We start from the raw sequence: 10,532 nt of genomic DNA, 5'->3' as shown, positions 1-10,532 counted from the left end.
CGTGTATTAAATATTTAAAATAGTTTATTTTAGTTGATACTTTAAAAAATTATTTTGACATATATTAAAAGTAGTTTATTTTAGTTAGTACTCTAACTCTGATAAAGATCGTGACTTTTTATGGAATTAACCCATTTTGATATTCAAATTTTTGGTACATTGAAATTTCATATGAATTAATTAATATTTAATTTTATATAAAATAATGCAAAATAATAAACCTAAATTATTATTTAAAGAAAAAAATTGTAAAAATAATAGTTCATTTTATTTAGTGTGGTACAATACTCTACGGCGGTACACCCTCTCGTTACTAAAGTTGGTATCAAGCTATAGCTGGGATTCAAAGGTGGTGCTGATTATGCTAGCTTTCGCTTTGAACTATGGAGAATTATGTCTGATTGCCAAGTTTCAATCCACAAACCCCTTTGCAAAATCAATAGCAATGCTGAAGCAGGTATTAACACACCTCAATTAATGGTGGATCCACAATCAGAGCAAGAAGAAGATTTGGAGTAATAAGGTTGTTAGGAGAAATAAGGATGCACAAAATCTTCATAATTAATCATTAGAGATTTGTTTGAGTGATATGATTGACTTGAGAACAGCTCAATCACAATCAAAGGGATCATTATAGCTTGATTGCAGGGATTATTTTTCTAGCTTGATCAAAGGGATTATAGTCTAAGTTTCTATATTTATTCCTTGTTTTCCATTATAGTTTCTGCATTATTTTTGTATAAAAGGCTGAACAAGCCTTGTTTTATAAACCATCAATATAACAAAAATATTCATCTTATATCAAATTTTCTCTTGGTATCAAAGCAGGTGTGAGAAACACAATATCAAAAAAATGAGTTCTCTCTCACACAACGTAAGCAACTTCATCACTCTCAAATTAAAACAAAACAATTACCCATTATGGCGAGAACAAGTTCTAGCTCTTGCAGAGAGTCAAGACCTGATCACACATCTCACCGGCGAAACCAATACACCAGCAACTGGTGAATCTGCAACAGGTGGTGACTCTACAACAGCAACTGAACAAAATCAATCATGGAGACAATCAGATCGACTCCTTCGTGGATGGCTTATTGGCACCCTCTCTGAAGAAGCACTCGGTCTTGTCATAGGCCAAGATTCAGCCAAATCCGTGTGGGATGCTCTTAAAGAAGCCTATGCTCAAGACTCTCAAGAAAGAGAATTTACTCTGCGTCAACAGTTGACGTATCTCTGCAAAGAGGACAACGTCACAATCGGTGAACATATTCGAAACTTCAAAAGCATCTGCGACAGTCTAGCAGCAATAGGGAGTCCAGTCAATGACAAAGTTAAGGTTTTTTCTCTTCTCACAAGTCTAGGACCAAAGTATGAATCATTCACTACAACCATGTTAAAACCCCCACGCCCCTGCTACAATGAACTGGTGTCCTTATTACAAGGATACGAGCAGCGGCAAAATTGGTTTACAACAAATTCTTCAACTCACCAACTTGCTTTTTATGGACAAAAACAACAATCTAGTTACACCAATCGCAAATCTCCAAACAACTTCAGTTCCAACGGTCGTGGCTTTCAAGCACACAATCAGAGAAACATCATCCATGGTGAACAAACAAATCACATTAACAGTAACCAAGAATCAGGAAATCGCAGACCACCTCCACCGGGACAGCGACGAATGACAACCGCTGAAAGGGAAATGTATCGAAATGAGACTTGCCAAATCTGCGGAGTCATGGGACATATTGCAAAAATATGTTGGCATCTGTCTAAGCATCTACAAACTCAGGATACAGTTCCAAAGGCATTAGCTGCACTCACTCTGGACAACACAGTCTTTGACACTGAATGGACTTCTGACACCGGAGCCTCTCAACACATGACAGGTAATGCTGGTATGTTAAACAATACTCGCCCATATTTTGGTAATGACTCTGTACTTATTGGCAATGGCTCAATGTTAGGAATTAGATCTGTTGGTGATGCTAACATTAAAAATGGTAATCAAGTTCTTCATTTAAAAGATGTTTTACATGTACCAAACTTAAATAGAAACTTGTTATCTGTCAGTCAGCTTACAGATTATTATCCTGTCAATTGTGAATTTTCTAATAAGGATTTCTGTGTTAAGGAAAGGGAAACAGGTCGCAAGGTGATGATGGGACAACGGAAGGGTGATCTTTATGTTATTCCCAATTCTCTTGAATTGCATTTCTCTCATAGGTTCAAATCTGGCACTGCTGAACTGTGGCATCAGCGGCTGGGGCATCCTCAACCATCTACTCTAAGGTTGCTGCAACAAAAAGGGTTGATCGCTGTTCAAGGATCCAATAAGTAACTCTCACTTTGTGATAGTTGTCAATTAGCTAAACTTAGTAGATTACCTTTCTTTCCTTCAGAATCCATTAGTTCATTTACTTTTAACAAAATACATTGTGATTTGTGGGGGCCATCGCCAATTTTATCTATGGGAAAATTTCGTTATTATGCATGTATTGTTGATGATTTTTCACGTTATACTTGGCTTATTCCTCTTAAGACAAAATCTGAATTTGTTGATGCATACTTAGCTTTTGAACAATATGTTGCAAGACAATTTGACAAAAAAATCAAAATTTTTCACTCTGATGGTGGTGGTGAATTTGTTAATTCAAGACTTAGCTCTCACTTTCAAGCACAAGGGATTGTTCATCAAATTTCATGCCCACATACTCCAGAGCAATCAGGTATGGTTGAACGTCGTCATCGGATAATTCGCGAATTGGGTATGGCTATATTATTTCATAGTGGTACTCCTTTATATTTATGGGTAGAAGCCTTTACAACAGCGGTATTTCTTATTAATCGTTTACCATCCACCGCTCTTAATTTAGATACACCTTATTTCAGATTGCAGGGTGCTCATCCAAATTACTCAATACTAAGGGTGTTTGGTTCAAAATGCTTTCCATATACATGGGATACTCGCAAAAATAAGTTTGATCCAAAGTCAATTCCATGCGTCTTCATTGGTTATAGTGATCGGCATAAAGGCTATAAGTGCTTTCACCCGTCCACACAAAAAATTATTATTTCACGACACGTAGTATTTGATGAGACCATATTTCCTTTCAAAAAACACACTCGTACCTCTAATGTCTCACATGAACGATTGATGAGCATTTTTGATTCATGGACTGTTCCTAGTTCTTCTAATGACATGTCTTCTCCACAGGAAATAATGGCTTCTGACCCATCTCTTCCTTCATCAACACCGCAACAACGACAAGCCTCTCTCGCAGCCAATATAGAAGATGTGCTTCTTAATACTGACTCACCTTCCATTTCTGCACAAGACCATCTGAATTATGTGCATGTTGATCCTGCGATCCTTGAAAATTTACATACGACATCTGGTTCACCTAATTCAGATCAAGAAAATTCAGTTGAAGAACCATCTCCTGTTCAATTTCCTGAACGTTTAGAATCATCATCTGATGAGACTGAGCACACTTCTCAACCTGAACCCCAACATCAGCCCATGGTCACTCGCTCTCAATCTGGCATACACAAACCAAATCCAAAGTATGCACTTATGGTTGTCAAACAAGAAATCCCAAGTATACCGAAGTCCATCAAAGCTGCTCTCCAACATGATGGATGGAGAGCAGCTATGCATGAAAAAATGGAAGCTCTTCACTATAATAATACTTGGCAGCTGGTTCCTCGTGCCCCTACGATGCATGTTATTGGGTCTAAATGGGTTCTCAAACCGAAACTTAAACCAGATGGGACTCTTGCTCGTTTAAAAGCACGTTTGGTCGCGAAGGGTTACCACCAAATAGATGGAATTGATTATATTGACACCTTCTCACCGGTTATTAAACCCGGAACCATACGCCTTGTTCTTAGTCTTGCTTTAGTTCAACATTGGGATGTTCGACAGTTAGATGTCAAAAACGCATTCCTCCATGGTCTACTTACAGAGGATATTTACATGGAACAACCACCCGGCATGATTGATCCACATTTTCCCCAACATGTGTGCAAATTACGCCGTGCTCTTTATGGTTTGAAGCAAGCGCCTCGTGCTTGGTTTGATCGATTTAGTACTTTTCTTTTAAAACATGGTTTCTTTTGCAGTCTTGCTGATCCTTCTTTATTTATATTACATTGTTCTCGTGGTACTCTAATTCTTCTTTTGTACGTTGATGATATGCTTCTCACAGGTTCGAATTCACAACTTCTAGCTTCTTTTATTCAGCTCTTACACACTGAGTTTGCTATGAAAGATCTTGGACATGTTCATCATTTTCTTGGCATCAAAATCACGCAGACACACTCCGGATTACACCTGTCACAATCTCAATATGCTCTCACCATTCTCGAGAAAGCCGACCTAGTCGATTGCAAGCCTATGAGTACACCACTTGAAGCTAAATCAAAAGAACATGGCAATATTGCTCCACTTACTAATCCTACTCATTATCGCAGCATTGTTGGTGCTCTTCAATACCTCACACTCACTCGTCCTGATCTCGCATACAGCGTCAACTTTGTGTCTCAATTTATGCATGCTCCCAACCAGTCACATCTTAAAATGGCTAAACGCATTCTGCGCTATGTCAAAGGGACAATCAACCTTGGTCTCGATCTTACCTCTACTACTACACTTGATCTTTATGCCTTCTCAGATTCAGATTGGGCAGGCTGCCCTCTCACTCGCCGCTCGACTACTGGGTACTGCACTTTTCTTGGTCAAAATCCTATTTCTTGGTGTGCAAAAAAACAACATACGGTATCCCGCTCTAGCACAGAAGCTGAATATAGAGCTATGGCACACACTACAGCGGAGGTTACATGGTTAACATATCTTCTTAAAGATCTTGGTATTCCACTGTCTCAACCCCCAGTTCTGTTTTGTGACAATATCAGTGCTTTACATATGACTATCAATCCCATTTTTCATGCCCGTAGCAAGCACATCGAGCTTGATTATCACTTTGTACGTGAACGAGTTGCTCTTGGTCTTTTAGTCACTCAACATATCTCTAGTCCTTCTCAAGTAGCAGACATTTTCACTAAGCCTATGCCTAAAGCTACACTTGCTCTTCATCGTCTCAAACTTCGCCTCCAGCCCCGGCACAGTTTGCGGGGGAATATTAACACACCTCAATTAATGGTGGATCCACAATCAGAGCAAGAAGAAGATTTGGAGTAATAAGGTTGTTAGGAGAAATAAGGATGCACAAAATCTTCATAATTAATCATTAGTGATTTGTTTGAGTGATATGATTGACTTGAGAACAGCTCAATCACAATCAAAGGGATCATTATAGCTTGATTGCAGGGATTATTTTTCTAGCTTGATCAAAGGGATTATAGTCTAAGTTTCTATATTTATTCCTTGTTTTCCATTATAGTTTCTGCATTATTTTTGTATAAAAGGCTGAACAAGCCTTGTTTTATAAACCATCAATATAACAAAAATATTCATCTTATATCAAATTTTCTCTGCAGGTACCTACGATCTGGCAGCACGCTCATGCTTCGTCGAATCCTATATTCGATGCGATCAAGTTGGCGATTAGAGTCATGAGGGATGTGACTATGTGCGTAGTTAAGGCCGGAGGGTTATCCTTTCGAGTGCCTGCATTTTCAACAATTGAAGACCTCATTCCGAGAGCTATCTATTGGACCATAAGAAGTGTCATGGCTTGTGCTACCGCCTTGGCATTGTGAGTATATTTTATGTTCGCACACAACAAACATACATTCTTCACTGTTCGATATAAAAATTTGAGCGTTAGCATTAGTTGGTTCGGTAAAAATATTAAACGATCGCTTTTTTAAAGACTGAACTTGGACTAATCATGCAGGCTTAATACTACAGACCATACAGAGGAGCTATCTACCTTGGCTGACCAAAACCAACACATACATGATCTTCTAAGGAAACAACTGACTATTTGCTACCAAGAAATAGGTTTGGTTTAGAGAAAAAGAATTCAGAATGCAATAAATTAATTAATTAAGATTTGAAGAGATGCAAGTTTATTGTTTAATTTGCAGATGAGAAGAAGTATGAAATGCTGTTGGGTCTTTTCAGAAGCATCCATATGGACAACATAAACACCCTTAAGGCCCTCTTTAATTGCAACACAATTTATGATTGTCGTACCCAGACACAGGTTCGCTCTTTCTATACGTAGTTTTGATATATTTTATCAAAATTACATAGTTTTGTTAAACCTATATAAATTGATTTAATTATAAATCAGTTCGCGAACACCTCATTGATTTTTTACACGAGATTGCTCGCGACTTATATATCTATTTCACGAACTTTTAATCGAACTCATTCACGACCTACTAATCGAGCTCGTTCACGAACTACTAATTGAGTTGTTCGTGAACGTAATAGTCTTTTTGATAATATTAGCAAATTTGAATCCTATTGAACTCATAAAATAATTTAATTTTTATTGAACGCATTAGAATCTCAAAATCTTAAAAATTCATGTTGCTGATTTTTTTTTTTTACATAGATTCAATAGGAATTTTGAATTTTTAATAAGTTAAAAAGGATTCCACCTATATCCATGTCATTGAATGGACTATTAAGTTAAGTGACACATTATAAATTAAGGTACGAATTAAACTTGGCCTAATGGTGCCGAAAAAGTTAAATCTTATTGTTTTTGGAATTCTATTAAAATATTTAAAAGTTGTAAATTTATTTCAATCTCGTCAATTCGGTAGAAATCTATCCAATTTTATAAAATAAATTTGATAATTTTTAAAATAAATTTATTCAAACCAAGAAGCGTCCTTATTGATATCTCTTTTTTTTCAAACTTTTTAAGAAATTAAACATTCAATTACCATATAGATAAAATTAAATGAATTTTGAAAAAGGGACAGATTTTCAGCAAATTGGTTAAATTTGAATAAATTTACAACTTTTAAAAAATTTGGATAGATTATAAAAAATCAAAAAAGTTTTACTTTTTGACACAATTACACTATTAGAATTTAAAAATTACCATGTAGATATTATAAATTTATTTTGCCACAATTAATTACTGCATACAATTTGGATTCAAAATTTAAGTGGTACCAAATTTTTAATTGAATATTTTAAGGATTAAATGAACCAAAAAATCACCAACTTTCATATGGTATTTAACATATTCTTTTAAATTTGACATGTTTAACATGGACTTTCTAACTTTTTGCAATTAAGACCACGTGTGTTTTTTTTTTTTTTTAAATAGTGTCATTTTACATCCAAACGGCATCGTTTTAATCTAAAACGATGTCGTTTTACATCCAAACAGTGCCGGTTTCTTTAATTGCAAAATTTGAAAAGTTCATTTACTTTTTTGCCAAAATTAAAAGATTATGTTACATATTAAAAACATGCGAAAATTGGTGATTTTTGGTGCATTTAAGACATATTTCAATTCGGTACCAAAATATTTATTTGAAAATTTTCAAATGGTCCATAAACTTTCAATTTGTCAATAAATAAGTCCTGGAGTAATTAACCAGTGATTCTATTTATATGTCCTTGAAACAGAAGAACTCATTAATTGTTATGAAGCACTCAAAAATTTTATAGGCATCACTATTTGAAGAAAATATTGGACTAGATTTCAAACTTTGAAACAATTTTTTTTAATTTCGCCATAATTAATGAGTGCTTCTATTCGTCACTATATACTAGAAAAAATACTAGAATTAGCAGCGAACATTATTGCTGCTAATAGTGTTAAAATTGTTACTATTAATATATCGTAACAAAAATAAATTGTGTTATGTTGCTGCTAATAAAACATTGCCTTAAGTAATTGGTAACAAAATTTTCTGTAAAATGCCGCTATAACTTAACTAATGACAGCAACTTTCAAAATTAATGCTGCAAAATATTTTTTAGCAGCAAAAAAAAATTAGCTGCAAAAGTATTTGTTGCTAAATACAGAATTTCTTATAGTGGGATAAATCTTGAAATAATTAATGAGTGCTTTTATTTATATGGGTCCTCTATATCTAAAGTCAGTAAAAAGTTTAAAAAAAATTGAGCATGTACTAAAGTCAATCACTGGCTGCCATTGCTCTTAATTATAGGTTGGCCTTGATGTGCTGAGGAAGAAGAATGTACTATTGCTCATTTCGGGTCTCGACATTTCTAATAATCAGGATGAGCTTTCTATTCTCGAACAAATTTACAGCGCGTCACTATAATATCGTCCGAAGACCAGAGACGGTGGCCATCCATATGAGTTAGTTTGGGTTCCAGTTATGGATCCCACCGTTGAGTGGAACGATAGTATGCAGAAGCAGTTTGAGGAACTACGACACACAATGCCATGGTTCACAGTGATTAGCCCAGCACTACTCGGCAGGGTTGTTATTCGGTTCATTAGAGAGGTCTGGCATTTTAAGAACAAACCTATACTGGTTGTTCTTGACCCTTAAGGCAGCGTGGTTTACCCTAATGCGCTGCATATGATGTGGATTTGGGGAAGCAATGCCTTCCCTTTCACTACCTTGAGAGAGGAGGCTCTATGGAGAGAAGAGATGTGGAGACTTGAGATTCTTATTGCTGGCATTGATCCAATTAGTTTCAACTGGGTAAGTAATATTCAGTTCTTTTTATGTCACCTTTAGGAGTAAATGATTTTGGAGGTCACTGTACTTTTCAAAAAATTTAAAATTGTGACCGAACTTCAAAACGTAACATTTTAGTTACTATACTATTTGCTTATGTTAAGATAGAAGGATTTTTGGTCACTGAAGAAAAATATTTCGAGTCGATTTTTTGTTGATTGTGTGTATATATGAAATATAAACAATCAAAATTTGATTATTACATATGTATAATTTGACCGTAAAACACATAAAAATCTCCTGAAATCACATATTTAAAAGTTTAGTAACCATTTTGTTACGTTTTGAAGTTCAGTCACCATTTTGCAATTCTTGAAAAGTACAGTGACCCCTAGAATCAATAACCCCATATTTAGAAAATAAATAATGTCTCAAGTGTTGATATGAATGTCAGATTAGGGAAGAAAAATACATTTTCTTGTACGGAGGGGACGATATAGAGTGGGTGAGAAAATTCACAAAAATGGCACGAACAGTTTCGGAGGCAGCTGGGATAGCTATCGAGATGGTGTATCTCGGAAAGAGCTACAAGAGAAATAAAGTGCGCGGGGTGATATCAACAATAATGGAGGAGAAGCTCTGTCACTACTGGGAAATGATAATTATATGGTTCTTTTGGACTCGACTTCACAGTATGCTCCTTTCCAAGATTCAGTTGGGCAAGATTGACGAATACGATCCTTTGATGCGAGAAATCAAGAAACTGCTTAGCTATGACAAAGCCGGTGGATGGGCTTTACTTTGCAAAGGCTTCAATATTTTTGTGAATGGCCACAGCAGCACTGTTATGCGTACTCTGACGGAGTTCCAGAAATGGAGAGAGCAGGTGCTGGAAAAGGGATTTGATTGGGCGTTTAAAGAGTATCACGATAATCTTCTTCAAGATGCCGATGAACCTTGCTGCCGATTCGAGTTCCCTAGCACCATTGGTGAAATTCCTGAGAACCTCAAATGCCCCGAATGTGACAATACAATGGAGAAACATATTGCTTTTCGTTGCTGCCATGATTGAGTTTTAACTTACAAGTCGCAAGTTTGAGGGTCCTTATTATATAGGGGTACTAAACAATTGTCTTTAATTTTGTTTTGATACTCAACTTTTCATTCCTATCCCATATGTACCCTAATAATTTTATATCCTCATAAATTTAAGCAGATGCATGCTTATATGGTATTCCAACATAAAATATTAATTTAACTAGGCCTACTATTTTTTAAAAACCTGACCTTGTAATCCCTTTTCGATCCTATCCTGATTGTCTTGGTCAGGATGTCTGACCAACGATAAGAAGAAGAGCGAGCTGCCGCTGCAACACGAAACATTATAGAAGGGGCACATAATGTTCACCCAGAAGCTCAAGATGAGTCTTCTGTTCACGGCGGAGGTGGTGGCCAAGAGGCCCAGGCACAGGCACCCAGAGTGCAAGCGCAAGCCCAGCAACCTAATATTGTGGGTTTTAATCTGAACCAGTTTCTTACAGGAATTGCAGCTATGCAAGCCAATCAGGCTGTGGTGCAGAATATGCATCATGAACAACTACAGCAGCAACAACTACGCAATGTTGCTTTTACTGATCGAGATATCGTCTAGGCTTACATGAGCCTCAAACCAACTAAGTTTGATGGCTCAGGTGATGCTCTAGATTTCCTCGAAGAAGTAGAACGTAACGCTTTGCAAGCTAACGAGAGACAGACCATCATTATGGTGGAAATGTCAATGAGAGGGCCTGCGAAAGACTGGTTTCAACAGCATATTCACCCAACCATGGACACCATGACTTGGGCTGAATTTGTGAATCGCTTTAGAGAATTTTTCTTACCGTATGCGGTGACAGAGAGTTATCGTAATCAGTGGCTGACCCTGAGTAGAGGCAATT

The 10,532-nt window shown here is 36.4% G+C and overlaps 1 pseudogene; it reads left to right on the top strand.

The window, feature by feature from the left end:
• Window positions 1–285: 285 nt before the first annotated feature.
• On the top strand, window positions 286–9,789 carry LOC126667829 (protein SIEVE ELEMENT OCCLUSION B-like; annotated as a pseudogene).
• The last annotated feature ends 743 nt before the right edge of the window (window positions 9,790–10,532 follow it).

Source organism: Mercurialis annua, linkage group LG1-X (assembly GCF_937616625.2).
Source record: "Mercurialis annua linkage group LG1-X, ddMerAnnu1.2, whole genome shotgun sequence".
Classification (NCBI taxonomy): Eukaryota; Viridiplantae; Streptophyta; class Magnoliopsida; order Malpighiales; family Euphorbiaceae; genus Mercurialis; species Mercurialis annua.
The sequence above is the reverse complement of the archived record's forward strand: the minus strand, read 5'-3'. Positions and strand labels throughout refer to the sequence as shown.